The following is a 19,165-nucleotide window of genomic DNA, read 5'->3' on the forward strand; positions in this document are numbered from 1 at the left end:
GTAGCCGCAAATACTTTTGAACTGAAACCTAACACAATTCAAATGATACAACAGTTTGTTCAGTTTGATGGTTTGCAGGACGAGGAGCTTTTTGGAACTATGTGATACATTTAAAATTAATGGCGTTTCTAATGACACCATTCGTCTTCGGTTATTCCCTTTTTCATTGAGAAAACAAAGCTAAATAGTGGTTGAACTCGTTCCTACAGGGGTCAATCACTACTTCGGAACAAATGACCTAAAAGTTTTTATTAAAATATTTTTTGCTAGCTAAAACGGCTAAATTATGTAATGATATTTCTTCCTTTATATAGATGGATTTAGAAACACTCTGCAATGCATGGGAGAGATACAAGGACCTCTTGAGAAGGTGCCCCCACCATGGGTTAACGCTTTGGCTACAGGTTCAAACCTTTCATAATGGCCTAATTCCTTCGACTCGACAAATGGTTGACACAGCTGCTGGCAGAACCATCAATAATAAGACACCTGAAGATGCTTATGAATTTATAGAGGAGATGTCACTGAATATCTATCAATGGCAAGTCATGAGGACAAAGCCAACGAAGACAGCCGGCATTTATAACGTCGATAAGGTCACCATGCTCTCTACTCAGGTAGAACTCTTGAATAAGAAAATTGATGGTTTCATTAGTTCTTCACAGGTTCACCCAATAATGCAATGCGAAGCAAGTGGAGGCGGATCAAGCAGTTCAGAATACGCACCTTATGGCCCCAACATGGAGAACGAACAGTTAAGTTACATGGGTAAAAATCCTCGATCTCAAAACAATCCCTATAGGAATACTTACAATACATGTAACACCCCGAACCCGAGACCGTCGCCGGAGTCGAACACGAGGTGTTAACAGACTTCAAACCACTTATTAGAAATTTCCCAGACAAGCTGCCAATCTGCGTACGAGTCGCATTAAAAATCATATCTTGAGTTATGAAACTCGAAATCCAGTTCCATAAATTTTCCCCGGAACTAGACTCATATATCTATATGGTAGAATTTTTGTATAATTTTTTGCTGGGCCAATTGGTACAGTTTATTGGTTAAAGTCGTCCCTGTTCCTGGGTTCGACTACTCTGACCCTTGTGCATTACGACTTAGATATCTCCCTTTACAAAGCTCCAATACATATGCCGTTGGTTTCTAATGAAACTAGACTCAAAACGGAATCTATACATATAAAGAATGACTTCTAATTATCTCTGATTAATTTAGGGTGAATTTCTAAAGTCAGGACAGGGGATCCAGAAATCGCTCTGGCCCTGTTTCACAAGAGTTTAGTTATCTCCTAACATACAGCTCATATGGTCGTTTCGTTTCTTCTATATGAAAATAGACTCATCGAGCTTCGATTACATAATTTATTCATTATTTAATTCCATTCCTACTATTTTTAGTGATTTTTTTCAATCTCACGTTACTGCTGCTGCCAGCATCTGTTACTAAAGCAACTATGCCTATTTCGTGATTTCTCCTTGATCTAACTAGTAATTCATCATACATATCACAATTTATGATCATGACTAGCCATGCCAAAGGCTAATCATTGTCAAACATCTCCCTACTACACTACTGCCATATCATGAATTTTAACACCAAAAATAATCAACCATGACATATGGCATAAAAATCGAATTACCAAGACTTGCGACCTAACATTATAGAACCAAATCCAACCGAACATTTATGCCATTTTCGCATGGCTAAAAGTTTACATACCAAATTTCAACAAAACATATTAGCCTATACATGCGAAATGTTCTCCTAGACCGACTAAAAAGAAGATACCAAAAGTTGCTAGCCGGTGTGATGACTTCGATGATGATCCAGCACGCAAAAAAGACGAGTCCAAGAAACCTAAAGTAGGTGACAAGCAAACACCGAGTGAGTATATAACTCAAGTAAGTCATAAGCATTACATTGCCGTTCAGTAATAATATATCATAAGAGAAAATAAATAATGCGGATTAAAATCCTCCATCCATACCCAAACGTGCTATAATTCCTTAGGCATTTCGGTTCGATCTCATACCAAGCCCTACTTTGATATTTCATACATTACACCATATGACATTGGATGCATTTATCTTCAAGTATAATCACCACATAGGTTCAAGACTTACCAATCTCAATCCCAAATATAAATAAAATGTCTATTCCTCATGAGCTCAAGGTGTTTACTCGCATCACTGTCCATGATTGACTCGATAAGGCCGCACACTTAGAGCATGTATATTTATTAGAGAATGTATAATAAGCCCGCACACTTAGTGCTTAATAGTCGAACTCGCACACTTAGTGCTATATAATCAAACTCGCACACTTAGTGCTATACAATTTGAACCCGCACACTTAGTGCCAATCTCATGATCATGAATGTTTACACCCGCACACTTAGTGCCAAACTAACAACTCAAGACATCTCACTGTTTTCTTTTCATTCAATACTTTCATCACCCCATGCATACATGTATATATATATTTATCATTCCATTCAGCATCATTACAAAGACGTTACGACCATTTAAATTAATACAAAATATATGCTTAATGACTTACCTTGTGTTGGTTAAGACGGTTCCAACTCGGCTACTCGATGATCTTTTCTTTGCCTTTGCTTGATTCTCCTCCTTTAACTCCTTGAGCTTAATCAATAAATCAACTAGTTTAACCACCTTGCTAAATATTTATAATCCAATTACACATGCATATGTATGTTAGTATATTCGCAACCATCCTCACTAATTACCCATTTAGTCGATTATACACATAATCAAAGGTAACCTCACGAATGGGCATACTTATGTATATATATATACACTTCGAATGGACATCACAATTAGATTTAACACCACCTTCATACTCAATTAGATGGCGAATGTATGTACAATGTCAACTATAACATCATTTAAACATCTAATTTCATCTCATGAACACTTGATCGAATTTTCCTAATCTAGCATATTTTCACATCTATTTGTAACATCATGTAAATCCACATATAACTACATTTCTTAAGTTCCACATCTTAATGCCCATTATAGCCATTCTCATAGTCTAAATCTAAAAAATCGGCACATCCACCTTTCAACCATGTTAGCGAATACTCATTCTCTTCTTAGTCCAAATTCGCACCTCCAACAAAGTGACTTAACAACTTCAACTTTCATGCTAACATAACAAGCAATTTAACACATACATATAACTAACATGTTAATAGCATCAAGGTATCAACTAAAATTTTAAGCTTCTTAGTCAAAGCCTAACTCTCCGACAACCCCAAATCCAACCATGGGATAGATAGAATTTAGACTCATCACCCAAAGGTTGTGTAAACTTCCAAAAATATCATTGAACATACCTTGATCTAAAGGACCACCTTGGTCGAATCTTGCTTCCTCTTCTTCCTCTAGTTACGACAATTGCAAAAGAAAGAAAACATGAACACTCCTTCTTCCCTCCTTATTAAGCATTCAAACTCCCTCATTTTCATGCCACAACATCAAACACTCCTCCTAGATACAAGCAGCCGAACTTCTTCAAAATTTTTCTCCCTTTCTTTTTCTTGGTTTTTCGGCTAGGAGATGTCAAGTATGAACACCCTTTTTTCTTTTGTTCACTTTCCTATTATTATTCCCATCATTTGTTAACTAAAAAAAAACATATTAAATTAGAATGAGTGGAGCATCATCACTCCTTGGCCGGCCACCATGTATTTTATGGGTAATTTGACATGCAAAGCCATGCTTCCTCTCCCTATTATTAATTACTCCTTATAATTCATCTATCATCTTTTCTAACTTCGTCAACTAGGTTCTTTTTGAATTAATTCACATTCCTAAAGCTAATATTAAGCTTTTAATTTCTCATATATTCACCGTCACACAAAATTTATGTAATTAAAACACAAAATAAATTTTGGCTCGGTAATGTGGTCTTGAAACCACATTCAGACCAGGTCTAATTAGGGTTGTCACAACTCTCCCCACATAAGAAATTTTCGTCCTCGAAAATCTTGCCGTGAATAATTTTGGATATCGATCCTTCATAGAGTCCTCAAGTTCCCAAGTGGCTTCTTCAATTCCGTGTTTATGCCACAACACCTTCACTAATGGGATTTTCTTATTTCGCAACTCTTTTATTTCACGCATCGGAAGGCGAATCGGTTCTTCTTCATAACTCAAGTTAGGTGAATCTCGATCTCGGATGGAGTGATTACGTCATGACGGTCGGACCTATATCGTCAAAGCATCGAGACATGGAAAACGTTGTGAATCTTTTCAAGCTCAGGGGGCAAAATTAATCGGTATGCAACTGGTCCAACTCGTTCAGATACTTCATACGGAACGATGAACCTCGGACTTAGTTTGCCCTTACGACCAAATCTAAGCACCTTCTTCCAGGGTGAAACTTTGAGAAATACTTTGTCTCCAACCTGATATTCAATGTCTTTCTTTTCAAATCCGCATACGACTTTTGACGATCCGAAGCGGCTTTCAAACTTTCACGAATTACTCGAACTTTCGCTCAAAGATCCTTAATTAAATCAACCCCAAAATTTTACTTTCACTAAGTTCACCAAAATAATGGGGTACGGCATTTACGACCGTATAAGGCCTCGTAAGGTGCCATCTTAATGCTTAATTGAAAGCTATTGTTGTAGGCGAATTCAATCAAAGGCAAATATCTTTCCCATGAACCACAAAACTCTAAGACGCAACATCTCAACATATCCTCGAGTATCTGAATTATTCGTTCAGATTGGCCATCAGTCTGGGGATGAAATGCGGTGCTAAAATGCATCTTAGTACCCAATGCTTCTTGTAACTTTTTCCAAAATCGCGATGTAAATCTTGGGTCTCTATCCGACACGATAGAAATAGGTACCCCATGCAATCGAACAATTTGGGAGATGTATAATTCTGCCAATTTATCGAGTGGAAAATGCATGCAGACGAGGATAAAATGAGCAGACTTGGTCAATCTATCAACAATAACCCAGATTGCATCTTTCTTGCTTGATGACAATGGCAAGCCAGATACAAAATCCATCGTTACCCGATCCCACTTCCATTCGGGTATCATGATCGGCTGAAGTAATCCAGACGGCACTTGATGTTCCGCTTTTATTTGTTGGCATATCAAACACCTTGAAACAAATTCAGAAATGTCTCGTTTCATACCGGGCCACTAAAATTGACGTTTGGTCATTGTACATTTTAGTACTACAGGTGGATGACATTCGACTCATCGTGAGCCTCGTCCAAAATCATCGAAATAAGTTCAATTTCTTGGAACACATAATCGACCTCTGAACGTCAAGCAATCATTGTCGTCAATCCAAACTCCGATTCCTCACTCAAGCACATTCAGCTCGTTTAGTGACCAATTCAGCGTCGACTTTCTGGGATTCAAGTATTTGACGAATCAATAATGGTTTGGCCTCTAATTCAGCTACTAGCACCCCATCGGGTGAGACGGACAAGTGAGCATTCACCGCTCTCAAAGCAAACAGTGCTTTCCGACTTAAAGCATCGGCAACCACGTTAGCCTTTCCCGGGTGATAATCAATAACAAGTTCATAGTCTTTCAACAACTCAAGCCAACGTCTTTGTCGCAGATTTAGATCTCTTTGAGTCATCAAATATTTAAGACTTTTGTGGTCCGAATAAATATGACACCTTTCCCCAAACAAGTAATGCCGCCATATTTTCGTATGAACACTATGGCCGCCAATTCAAGATCATGGGTCGATAGTTTCTCTCATGCGGCTTTAATTGTCTCGACGCGTAAGCCACAACTCGACCTTCTTGCATCAACACACAACCTAGCCCAAGTAAGGATGCATTACTATAAATGACAAACTCTTTTCCGGACTCGATTGTACTAGCAATGGAGCTTCGTTAAACAGTCTTTAGTCGATCGAAACTCTTCTCGACGGTTTTTCGTCCATTCAAACTCAACATCTTTTTGGAGTAGTTTCATCAGCGGTGCAGCTATCATCGAGAAACCCTTACAAACCGTCGGTAGTATCCGCAAGTCCCAAAAGCTCCTAACTTCAACAATTCCTCGAGGTTTCCAATCGAGTATGGCGAAATTTTGTTCGATCCACTCTAACACCGATCGCGGACACCATGTGCCCCAAAAGCTAACCTCTTTCAACCAAAATTCACATTTACTGAATTTTGCGTATAATCGCTTGTCTCGCAAAATCGTAATACTAACCTCAAATGCTCGTGTTTGGCTTCACCTTGTGAATAAACTAAAATATCATCAATAAACACAACCACAAATCGATCCAAGTATGGCCTGAATACTCGATTTATTAAATCCATAAATACCGTAGGGGCATTAGTGAGCCCAAACGGCATCACTAAGAATTCGTAGTGACCGTACCTCGTTCTAAAAGCGGTTTTGGGTATGTCCAAGTCTCGAACCCTCAACTGATAATAACCAGATCTCAAATCTATCTTGGAAAATACTGAGGCTCCCTTTAATTGATCAAACAAATCATCAATACGTGGCAACGGGTATTTATTCTTTATGGTCACTTTATTCAACTGACGATAGTCGATGCACAATCTCATGGTTCCATCCTTCTTTTTCACAAACAATACGGGTGCACCCTATGGAGAAAAACTCGGTCGAGCGAAACCTCTATCCATCAATTCTTGCAATTTAACTTTCAATTCCTTTAATTCCGTTAATGCCATACGATACGGGGCTATTGAGATTGGCGTGGTACGGTACAATCTCGATGCGAATTCCACCACTCGAACCGGTGGCAACCCCAGAACTCCTCGGAAAAACATCCGAATACTCACAAACCACTGCATCGATTCAAGTTTCCTTTCCATCTCTTTGCTATCAAATACATACGCAAGGTATGTTTCACACCCCTTTTTAACATATCTTTGAGCGGTCATTGAAGATATTATCGCTGGCACCCCCTTCAAATCGGTAGACTCAACTCGGACTACCTCATCATGTGGACTCCTCAAATCGATGGTTTTTCTTTTGCAGTTCACCACCGCATCATGTACGATCAACCAATCCATACCAAGAATGACATCAAATTCGTCAAATGGTAAAAGCATCAAATCGGCCGGAAAAGCAGATTCTCGGATTATTAGAGGCATCTCTTACACACTTTATCAACAAGTACGTATTGACCCAAAGGGTTTGACACTGAATTATTTAACTCAAGAGACTCAACAGTAGAGTCTTCTTGGATGCTAAGGTTTCACATACATATGAATGAGTAGAGCCAGGTCAATCAATGCAATCACATTAGTATCAAAGAGAGTGAAAGTACCAGTGATGACGCGGGGTGGATGTCTCCTCTCGTGCGCTGAATGGCATATGCTCTAGCAGAGTACGGGTCTCGGCTCGAACAGTGCGTGATCGAGAGGCCCTCTCGACTACCACCCCTACCTCCTAAAATTCTCGGTGGTCTACCTCTAGTCATCACTCCACTAGGTCTTGCACCTTGCATCTTATTCTTCTCATCAAGCTCGTGCAATCTCTAATGAAGTGGTCCTTGAACCGCATCCGTATGAGCCCTCGTTAGTAGACTTACCCCAACATTCACCTAGGTTTCGTCTTCCACATTGGGGGCATTCAGGTTTCTCTTGACGATTATTGCCCACACTAGCTACCAAAGTAGCTCGGAGTCCGTCGATGGTCGTGCTCGATGGAAATTCCCTGATCGTCCTCGATCGACTAGTGTTCTCCCCGAACTTCTTTACACCGAGAATGGAGCTTTACCACGATCTTTTACGATAGTCTCTAGCTTCAAATTCAGCCTTCTTCTTCTCCTTTCCAAGTTCTTCGCCTTGCGTGCTCGTTCGACTAGTGTTACGAACTCCTTTATCTCCAAAATACCCACCAAGAGCTTTAAATCTTCATTCAATCCTTCTTCAAATCTTTTGCACATAGCAACCCCATCGCCACACACTCCGGGCATACTGGATCGAGTCTTACGAACTCATCTTTGTATTCAGACATCTTGTCATACGGCCTTGCTTGAGTTCCAAGAATTCCTTACGTTTTTGATCGATGAACCGTTGACTAATATACTTCTTTCAAATTCCGCTTGAAAGAAATCCTGTAACTCGTTCGCTTTGGGACTATGGAAATCAAGGTCCTCCACCAATAGTAGGTCGAGTCCCGCAACAAGGATATAGCACACTTTAGACATTCATCGGTGTGCATGATAGTTCATCAAACACCGAATGGTGTTATCAAGCCGAACTCGGCCCTTTCGGCATCATCAAGAACTATGGCCTGAACTCCTCAGCCCGCGCTTCCTAATCAAGTCTACAGTGGCTTACTCAAATCACGGATCAAGAATCGATGGCATTACGGGCTCTTGGGGTGGATTATTCAAATTCGGAATTGTTGGACACCGGATTGGTTCGGGCATATTGCGCGACCCACTCATTCATCATGGTAAAGAAGGCTTGTTTAGCCCCTCACCTTGATTATTCGCAGATGATCGAGGTTCAACGGCAGCATCCCTTGTGCAGAGCAGCCACTACACTTTCAACGTCATCCGCCAAGGTTCTCTCTACACCGGATCCATTTACTAATCAAAACAAAAATTTTAACCGTCAGAAGTCATCACACATTTAAACATTAACATTAAGGCATGTATAGCTAGACTCATACGTGCTATGGTAGTCCTAGAACCGACTAAACCATACCTCTGATACCAATTAAATTGCAACACCCCAAACCTGAGACCGTCGTCGGAGTCGAACACGAGGTGTTAACAGACTTCAAACCACTTATTAGAAATTTCCCAGAGAAGCTGCCAATCTGCATACGAGTCACATTAAAAATCATATCTTGAGTTCTGAAACTAGAAATCTAGTTCCATAAATTTTCCCCAGAACTAGACTCATATATCTATATGGTAGAATTTTTGTAGAATTTTTGGCTGGGCCAATTGGTACAGTTTATTGGTTAAAGTCGTCCCTATTCCTGGCTCTAAACCTTGTGCATTACGACTTAGATATCTCCCTTTACAGAGCTCCAATACTTATGCCGTAGGTTTCTAATGAAACTAGACTCAAAAGGGAATCTATACATATAAAGCATGACTTCTAATTGTCTTTGATTAATTTAGGGCGAATTTCTAAAGTCGGGACAGGGGATCCAGAAATCGCTCTGGCCCTGTTTCACAAGAGTTTAGTTATCTCCTAACATACAGCTCATATGGTCGTTTCGTTTCTTCTATATGAAAATAGACTCATCAAGCTTTGATTACATAATTTATTCATTATTTAATTCCATTCATACTATTTTTAGTGATTTTTTAAATCTCACGTCACTCTCTTTGCCAAAGATCTCGTTACTAAAGCAACTATGCCTATTTCGTGATTTCTCCTTGATCTAACTAGTAATTCATCATACATATCACAATTTATGATCATGACTAGCCATGCCAAAGGCTAATCATTGTCAAACATCTCCCTACTACACTATTGCCATATCATGACTTTTAACACCAAAAATAATCAACCATGACATATGGCATAAAAATCGAATTACCAAGACTTGCGACCTAACATTATAGAACCAAATCCAACCGAACATTTATGCCATTTTCGCATGGCTAAAAGTTTACATACCAAATTTCAACAAAACATATTAGCCTATACATGCCGAAATGTTCTCCTAGACCGACTAAAAGAAGATACCAAAAGTTGCTAGCCGGTGTGATGACTTCGATGACAAATCCAGAGCACGCAAAAAGACGAGTCCAAGAAACCTAAAGTAGGTGACAAGCAAACACCGAGTGAGTATATAACTCAAGAAGTCATAAGCATTACATTTCCATTCAGTAATAATATATCATTAGAGAAAATAAATAATGCGGATTAAAATCCTCCATCCATACCCAAACGTGCTATAATTCCTTAGGCATTTCGTCCGATCTCATACCAAGCCCTACTTTGATATTTCATACATTACACCATATGACATTGGATGCATTTATCTTCAAGTATAATCACCACATAGGTTCAAGACTTACCAAGCTCAATCCCAAATATAAATAAAATGTCTATTCCTCATGAGCTCAAGGTGTTTACTCGCATCACTGTCCATGATTGACTCGATAAGGCCGCACACTTAGAGCATGTATATTTATTAGAGAATGTATAATAAGCCCGCACACTTAGTGCTTAATAGTCGAACTCGCACACTTAGTGCTATATAATCAAACTCGCACACTTAGTGCTATACAATTTGAACCCGCACACTTAGTGCCAATCTCATGATCATGAATGTTTACACCCGCACACTTAGTGCCGAAACCAACAACTCAAAGGCATCTCACCTCTTTTCTTTTCATTCAATACTTTCATCACCCCATGCATACATGTATATATATATATATTTATCATTCCATTCAGCATCATTACATAGACGTTATGACCATTTAAATTAATACAAAATATATGCTTAATGACTTACCTTGTGTTGGGTAAGACGGTTCCAACTCTGCTACTCGATGATCTTTTCTTTGCCTTTGCTTGATTCTCCTCCTTTAACTCCTTGAGCTTAATCAATAAATCAACTAGTTTAACCACCTTGCTAAATATTTATAATCCAATTACACATGCATATGTATGTTAGTATATTCGCAACCATCCTCACTAATTACCCATTTAGTCGATTATACACATAATCAAAGGTAACCTCACGAATGGGCATACTTATGTATATATATATATATACACTTCGAATGGGCATCACAATTAGATTTAACACCACCTTCATACTCAATTAGATGGCCATTGTATGTACAATGTCAACTATAACATCATTTAAACATCTAATTTCATCTCATGAACACTTGATCGAATTTTCCTAATCTAGCATATTTTCACATCTATTTGTAACATCATGTAAATCCACATATAACTACATTTCTTAAGTTCCACATCTTAATGCCCATTATAGCCATTCTCATAGTCTAAATCTAAAAAATCGGCACATCCACCTTTCAACCATGTTAGCCGAATACTCATTCTCTTCTTAGTCCGAAATTCGCACCTCCAACAAAGTGACTTAACAACTTCAACTTTCATGCTAACATAACAAGCAATTTAACACATACATATAACTAACATGTTAATAGCATCAAGGTATCAACTAAAATTTTTAAGCTTCTTAGTCAAAGCCTAACTCTCCGACAACCCCAAATCCAACCATGGGATAGATAGAATTTAGACTCATCACCCAAAGGTTGTGTAAACTTCCAAAAATATCATTGAACATACCTTGATCTAAAGGACCACCTTGGCGAATCTTGCTTCCTCTTCTTCCTCTAGTTACGACAATTGCAAAAGAAAGAAAACATGAACACTCCTTCTTCCCTCCTTATTAAGCATTCAAACTCCCTCATTTTCATGCCACAACATCAAACACTCCTCCTAGATAAAAGCAATGGCCGAACTTCTTCAAAATTTTTCTCCCTTTCTTTTTCTTGGTTTTTCGGCTAAGAGATGTCAAGTACGAACACCCTTTTTTCCTTTGTTCACTTTCCTATTATTATTCCCATCATTTGTTAACTAAAAAAAAACATATTAAATTAGAATGAGTGGAGCATCATCACTCCTTGGCCGGCCACCATGTATTTTATGGGTAATTTGACATGCAAAGCCATGCTTCCTCTCCCTATTATTAATTACTCCTTATAATTCATCTATCATCTTTTCTAACTTCGTCAACTAGGTTCTTTTCGAATTAATTCACATTCCTAAAGCTAATATTAAGCATTTAATTTCTCATATATTCACTGTCACACAAAAATTTATGTAATTAAAACACAAAAATAAATTTTTGGCTCGATAATGTGGTCTCGAAACCACATTCCGACAAGGGTCTAATTAGGGTTGTCACAACTCTCCCCCACATAAGAAATTTTCGTCCCCGAAAATCTTACCGGTGAATAATTTTGGATATCGATCCTTCATAGAGTCCTCAAGTTCCCAAGTGGCTTCTTCAATTCCGTGTTTATGCCACAACACCTTCACTAATGGGATTTTCTTATTTCGCAACTCTTTTATTTCACTAATTAGGGTTGTCACAATACAGGTTGGAGGAACCACCCTAAATTTTCATGGGGAGGCCAAGGGAATTAGAGACCACCACCTCCAGGCTTCCAACAACCACCCTACCAACAAGAGAAAAAACCTAACCTTGAGGATATGCTAACAAAATCCATCTCAGTGTCAGAAACTCATTTTTAGAATACCGAGACCGCACTTAAAAATCAACAAGCATCAATCCAGGGGCTCGAAACTCAGATTGGATAGCTCGCCAAGTTGATTTCTGAACAACCACAAGGTAGCCTGCCAAGCAACACTAAATCTAACCCAAGGGAGGAACTCAACGCGATTGTTGTTCAAGATGAGGAAGGGTAAGCATAGGTAAGGATGAGGTAGGCCACAATGAGCCCAAGCCGGTGATTACAAAATATAAACCTCGCGTGCCATACCCCAATGTGACAAGGAAAGACCGCTCAAATGAACAATTTGGTAAATTCCTTAAACTTCTAAAGAAACTACATACTAACTTACCATTTATTGAAGCTCTTACGCAGATGCCAAACGCAGTCAAGTTTTTAAAGGAGCTTTTAGCAAATAAATGGAAATTAGATGAAGCATCGCATGTGGAGCTGAACGTGGTTTGCTCAGCCATTCTATAGAATAAGTTGCCTAACAAACAAAAAGATCTAGTGTAACACCCGTGCACTGAGTCCGCTACTGAGTCGAACACAAGGTGCACACAGACTTAACTTAATTGTTTTCACAGTCCATAAAAAAAAATTTCCAGACTAGCTGGTTACTGCATCACTGTCGCCTTAAAAATCATATCTTGAGTTTTAAAGCTCGAAAATCAGTTTCGTAATTTTTTCCTGAAACTAGACTCATATGTCCATCAACATATTTGTTTCTAGAATTTTTGGTCAGGCCAATTAGTACAGTTTATTAGTTAAAGTCTCCCCTAATCCAGGGTTCAACTACACTGACCTTCACGCATTACGAATTAGATATCTCCCTGTACAGGGCTTCAATACTGATTACATTTATTTCTATAGAAACTAGACTCAAGGAGGAATCTATACATATATGGCATGACTCCTAATTATCTCTGGTTAATTTACAATGAATTTTCAAAGTCGGAACAGGGAATCCAGAAACCGTTCTGGCCCTGTTTCACGAAAACCTAAATATCTCTTAACATACAACTCATATGACCGTTTCGTTTCTTCCATATGAAAATAGATTCATCAAGGTTCATTTACATAATTTACTCAATATTTAATTCCATTCCTGCTATTTTTAGTGATTTTTCACATCCACACCACTGCTGCTGTCAGCATCTGTTTTCAGGTAAACTTTACCTATTTCCTGATTTCCATGGACCAACTAGAGTTTTGTCATACATAGGTCCACCTATGATCATGTTTAGCCATTCCAAGGGCTGATCATTGCCCAACACTTCCATTCCAGTCCATAGTCACATCATGAAACCATATATACATACATAAACACAAATGGTCTAATGCCATACTCCACTTCTACGAGCCATTTTCGCATGGTCACACACACATACATCACAAAACGTGCTTGAAAACAGCAAAGGGTAGTCCTATACATGCCATATCCAGAGTTCAACTAAAAGAGTACCAAAAGGGCTTTGATAGTGTGGATGACTTCGACTTTGATGATCCCGAATCCGATAGCTAACGAGCAAAATCTATAAAACAGAGAGCCAAAGCAACGGGGGTAAGCATTTTATTGCTTAGTAAGTCTCAAGTAAGGAAATCAGCTTTGACTAAAGTATTACATTCACATAGCTAAATGGATCACTTTAGTAATACACATTCTCATAATCATACTTACTTCACACTTCATCAACATATACACACACAAGGTATCAACCTATCTAAGAGTCGAAAGTTCGTTAGTCGATTGAACGAATATTATTTCAAACGAATCAACTTTTCCGATGCACATGCAAACATACCTTATCATTTGGGTTTTTTTCGAGCGTATTAATTGAATTTATTGCAGCACAAAACGCTCACCATCAAACCAAGTTTCTTCGGAATTTAGCCGGATATAACCACAAGCACAATTGCCTTCGGGTCTTAACCCGGGTATAGCAACTCGCACAAATGCCTTCGGGTCTTAGCCCGGATATAACAACTCGTACAAATGCCTTCGGGTCTTAGCCCGGATATAACAACTCGCACAAATGCCTTCGGGTCTTAGCCCGGATATAATCACTAGCATAAATGCCTTCGGGGCTTAGCCCGGGTATCATTCAAATGCTCATGCACACATATATCAATAATCACGACACATCCATATTTCACTTTCGTTACTAAGGCTCAAACACAAAACATTTATCAAACCTTTCCAATTTCAGCTCAATAGCGACACACTAAGAGCATGATTTCAATTGACTTTACAACGTAGTCCCTACGCACATTCGGCTATCCGCCATAATATGACAAATCGCTCAATATAATTCAAGTAGGGTCATTACTCGAAGACTTACCTCGGACGTAGCCGAACGATTTCGATGGCTATTCGATCACTTTTTCCTTCCCCTTATCCAACGGTGGTCCTCTAAGCTCTTGAGCTAATTCACACAAATTTAACTTATTAAAATCTCACTATGCTAGCTTATGGCCGAATATGACAAGGAGTTTAAATGGTCATATGGCCACCCTTTAGCTCGAATACACAATGGTCATGCACATTTTTAATTACATCAAGCAATTCAATACAATTCATTCAAACATCAAAGAGAAGCTCAAGGTACTTAGCCCATATATCCATTAGACATTAGAGTCACATGTGTACGAAATCACTAATCGAATTCAACATACTAGCTAATATTTCCCCTTAGCCAATTTCTAAGTCAAGCTAAAGCCATCAATAGGCTACCTAAGGCCGAATATACACATCAACATATGTACTCGCTCATGTGGCCGAACATACACATCTATGTTGAGGCCGATTTCAACACTTGATACATTCTACAAGTATGGTCGCTTGTATTGACTAAACACCATTTTGTTTCAAGTTCAAAACTAGGCTAATACGCACATATACACTAGTAAATCAAACACTAACATTTGTACTTCACCTTACTAGCACTTCTCATTCAAATAACATGAACAACGACCATAGTTTTCTTTTACTTCCTACCATGGCGAATGCCATACAACACCATACCATGCATCATTACAAGCTTTACTTTTAGCATGCAAATGACATCCACAAATCCACCTTAGCCGAACATTATCTCCATGACATAGTGAAGATTTGAACCATGGGCTAGTTAGAACTCAAGCTAACTACTAAAACATGCTTGAATCTCATGGCACAACATCAAACTTACCTTAACTTAGATGCAAATATGGCCGAATATCTTCAACTTTTCTCCTTTCAAACAGGCCAAGAAGAACCAAAGGATGAAGCTTTTCTTTTCTCTTTGTATTTTCTTCCTAGTTTTGGCTCAAAGAAAGGATGAACAATTTTTTTCTTTCTTTTCCTTCAACTCACGGCAATGGGGGGAATCACACACCTTCTCTCTTTTTTTTTTTCATTTCTTTATTCCTCACCTTAGTTTAATTTTTCCTCCCATATTGCACCAACAAAACATGTCTATGACATGTTTTGCCCATCATCCCTTGTCATGGTCGGCCACCACTTATAAAAAGAGGGGTATTTGACATGCAAGACCATTGTTTTGCATGCATGCTTTAATTAGTCATCACACATTTCCCTATCCTACTTTCAAAGTTTACTACTAGGTCCTTTTTAGTGAAATTCACATTTATAACCCTAAATCAAATCATCAAAAATGTCACACACGAATTAACACATATCATAGGCATCAAAATGAATATTAAATTATTTTTATGCCTCGGTTTTGTGGTCCTGAAACCACATTCCGACTAGGGTCGTTTTAAGGCAGTCACAACTCTCCCTCACTTAAGAAATTTTCGTCCTCGAAAATCTTACCGGTAAATAGGTTTGGGTATCGCTCTTTCATAGAGTTCTCGAGTTCCCAGGTAGCTTTTTCTATCCCGTGTTTGAGCCATAACACTTTCACTAGCGGAACCCTTTTGTTTCGCAACTCCTTCACTTCACGAGCTAGGATACGAATCGGTTCTTCTTCATAACTCATATCGGCTTGAATTTCAACCTCTGATGGACTAATTACGTGCGACGGATCAGATCTGTAACGTCAAAGCATCGAAACATGAAAGACGTCGTGAATCTTTTCAAGTTCAGGGGGCAAAATCAAACGATACGCAACTGGACCGACTCGTTCGGACATTTCATATGGCCCGATGAACCTCGGACTCAATTTGCCTTTACGGCCAAATCTGAGTATCTTTTTCCAAGGCGAAACTTTAAGAAACACTTTATCTCCCACCTGATACTCAATGTCTTTTCGTTTCAGATCCGCGTACGACTTCTGACGATCGGAGGCTATCTTTAGATTTTCACGGATTACTTTTACTTTCTGCTCAGCATCTTTAATCAAATCCACTCCGAAAATTTTACTTTCGCCGAGCTCGGTCCAAAACAATAGTGTACGGCATTTACGACCGTACAAAGCCTCGTAAGGTGCCATCTTAATACTTGATTGAAAACTATTGTTGTAAGCGAATTCAATCAAAGGTAAATATCGTTCCCATGAACCACTGAACTCGTGGATGCAACATCTCAACATATCCTCAAGTATCTGAATTATCCGCTTGGAATGACCATCGGTTTGTGGATGAAAAGCGGTGCTAAAATGCAGTTTGGTACCCAAAGCTTCTTGCAATTTCTTCCAAAATCGCGAGATGAATCTCGGATCTCTATCCGACACAATAGAAATCGGTACCCCGTGTAATCTCACAACTGAGAAACGTATAATTCAGCTAGTTTATCCAATGAAAATCCGTGCGCACGGGATAAAGTGAGCCGACTTAGTCGGTCTATCAACAACAACCCAAATCGCATCCTTCTTACTTGCTGACAATGGCAGTCCGGACACAATGTCCATTGTGACTCGATCCCATTTCCACTCGGGTATCGTGATCGGCGTATAATCTCAAGGCACTTGATGTTCCGCTTTCACTTGTTGACATATTAAACATCTCGAAACAAAGTTGGAGATGTCTCGTTTCATACCATGCCACCAAAACCGACATTTCAAATCGTTGTACATCTTCGCATTCTCCGGGTGAATTGAAATTGCTACAATGGGCTTCGTTCGAATCATCGAAATGAGTTCAATTCCTTGGAACACACAAACGACTTTTGAACCTCAAACAATCATCATCATCAATTTGAAACTCCGATTCCTTGTTCGAACACACTCACTTGCTTTTGCAACCGATTCATCATCGACTTTCTTCGGGCTTCACGAATTTGATGAATCAATAATGGTTTGGCTTTTAATTCACCTACTAACACATTGTCGGGTAGAATGCATAAATGTACATTCATCGCTTCATAAGCGAACAAAGTGATTTCCGCTTAAGGCGTCCGCAACCACATTAGCCTTTCCCGGTGATAATCAATGACCAGCTCATAATCTTTCAACAACTCAAGCCAACGCCTTTGTCGAGATTCAAGTCTCTTTGAGTCATCAAATATTTGAGACTTTTGTGATCCGAAAATACATGGCACTTCTCACCAAATAAGTAATGTCGCCATATTTTCAAGGCGAATACGATGGAAGCTAATTTGAGATCATGGGTCGGATAATTCTTCTCATGTGGCTTTAATTGTCTCGACGCATAGGCCACAACTCGACCTTCTTGCATCAATACGCAACCTAACCCAAGTAGGGAGGCGTCACTATAGATGACAAACTCTTTGCCCGATTCGGCCGCACTAAAATTGAGCTTCCACAAATAAGTTTTCAGTTGATCAAAACTTTTCGACATTTTTCCGTCCATTCAACTTAACATCTTTTGAAGTAGCTTCACATGGGTGTGGCTATCATCGAGAAACCTTTACAAACCGTCGGTAGTAACCCATGAGCCCCAAAAAGCTCGAACCTCAAGAATATTTCTGAGGCTTCCAGCTAAGTATGGCTAAAATTTTGCTCGGGTCGACTCAATCCCGATCGCAGATGCCACATGACCCAAGAAGCTAACCTCTTAACCGAACTCACACTTGTGAACTTAGCATATAACCGCTTATCCCGTAATATTTGCAACACTAATCTCGGTGTTCAAGATGTTCGGTCTCATCTCTTGAATAGACCAAGATGTCATCAATGAACACAACTACGAACCGTCCAAATCGTCTCAAGATCCGATTCATCAAATCCATAAATACTCATAGGGCATTAGTGAGCCCGAACGGCATCACTAAGAACTCGTAGTGACCGTACCTCGCTCAAAGCGGTTTGGGTACATCCGAATCTCGAATCCAAGAATCGATAATAACCCGATCTCAAATCTATCTTTGAAAACACTGAGGCTCCCTTTAGTTGATCAAACAAATCATCAATACGCGGTAACGGATATTTGTTCTTTATCATCACTTTATTCAGTTGACGATAGTCAATACACAACCTCATGGTTCCGTCCTTCTTTTTCACAAACAATACTGGTGCACCCCAAGGTGAGAAACTTGGTCGAGCGAAACCTCTATCCGTCAATTCTTGCAACTGAGCTTTCAACTCCTTTAACTCGGTTGGTGCCATACGATACGGAGCTATCGAAATTGGCGTTGTCCCCGGTACAAGCTCAATACCAAACTCTATCTCCCGAACAGGTGGCAAACCTGGTAAATTTTCGGGAAAAACATTCGGGTATTCACAAACCACCGGCACAGATTCGGGTTTTATTTCTAACTCCTTATCATCAAGTACATACGCAAGGTATGCTTCGCACCCCTTTCTTACATATTTCTGGGCCAACATTGATGATATTACAGCTGGCAACCCCTTTAAGTCCGTAGACTCAACTCGGATCATCTCGTTATTTGCGCACCTCAAATCAATAGTCTTGCTTTTGCAATTCACAACCGCATCATGCACGGTCAACCAATCCAACCCAAGAATAACATCAAATTCATCGAACGGAAAAAGCATCAAGTC

General features: G+C 39.2%; 1 non-coding gene across 1 annotated transcript; it reads right to left on the minus strand.

Annotated features, from left to right (window-relative positions):
• Nucleotides 1–281: 281 nt before the first annotated feature.
• LOC128291957 (small nucleolar RNA R71) lies at nt 282–388 on the minus strand. The gene has a single exon (XR_008281941.1). It is a non-coding gene; the product is annotated as a small nucleolar RNA R71 (small nucleolar RNA).
• Nucleotides 389–19,165: the final 18,777 nt, after the last annotated feature.

The sequence above is a fragment of the Gossypium arboreum genome, chromosome 4 (genome assembly GCF_025698485.1).
Source record: "Gossypium arboreum isolate Shixiya-1 chromosome 4, ASM2569848v2, whole genome shotgun sequence".
Classification (NCBI taxonomy): Eukaryota; Viridiplantae; Streptophyta; class Magnoliopsida; order Malvales; family Malvaceae; genus Gossypium; species Gossypium arboreum.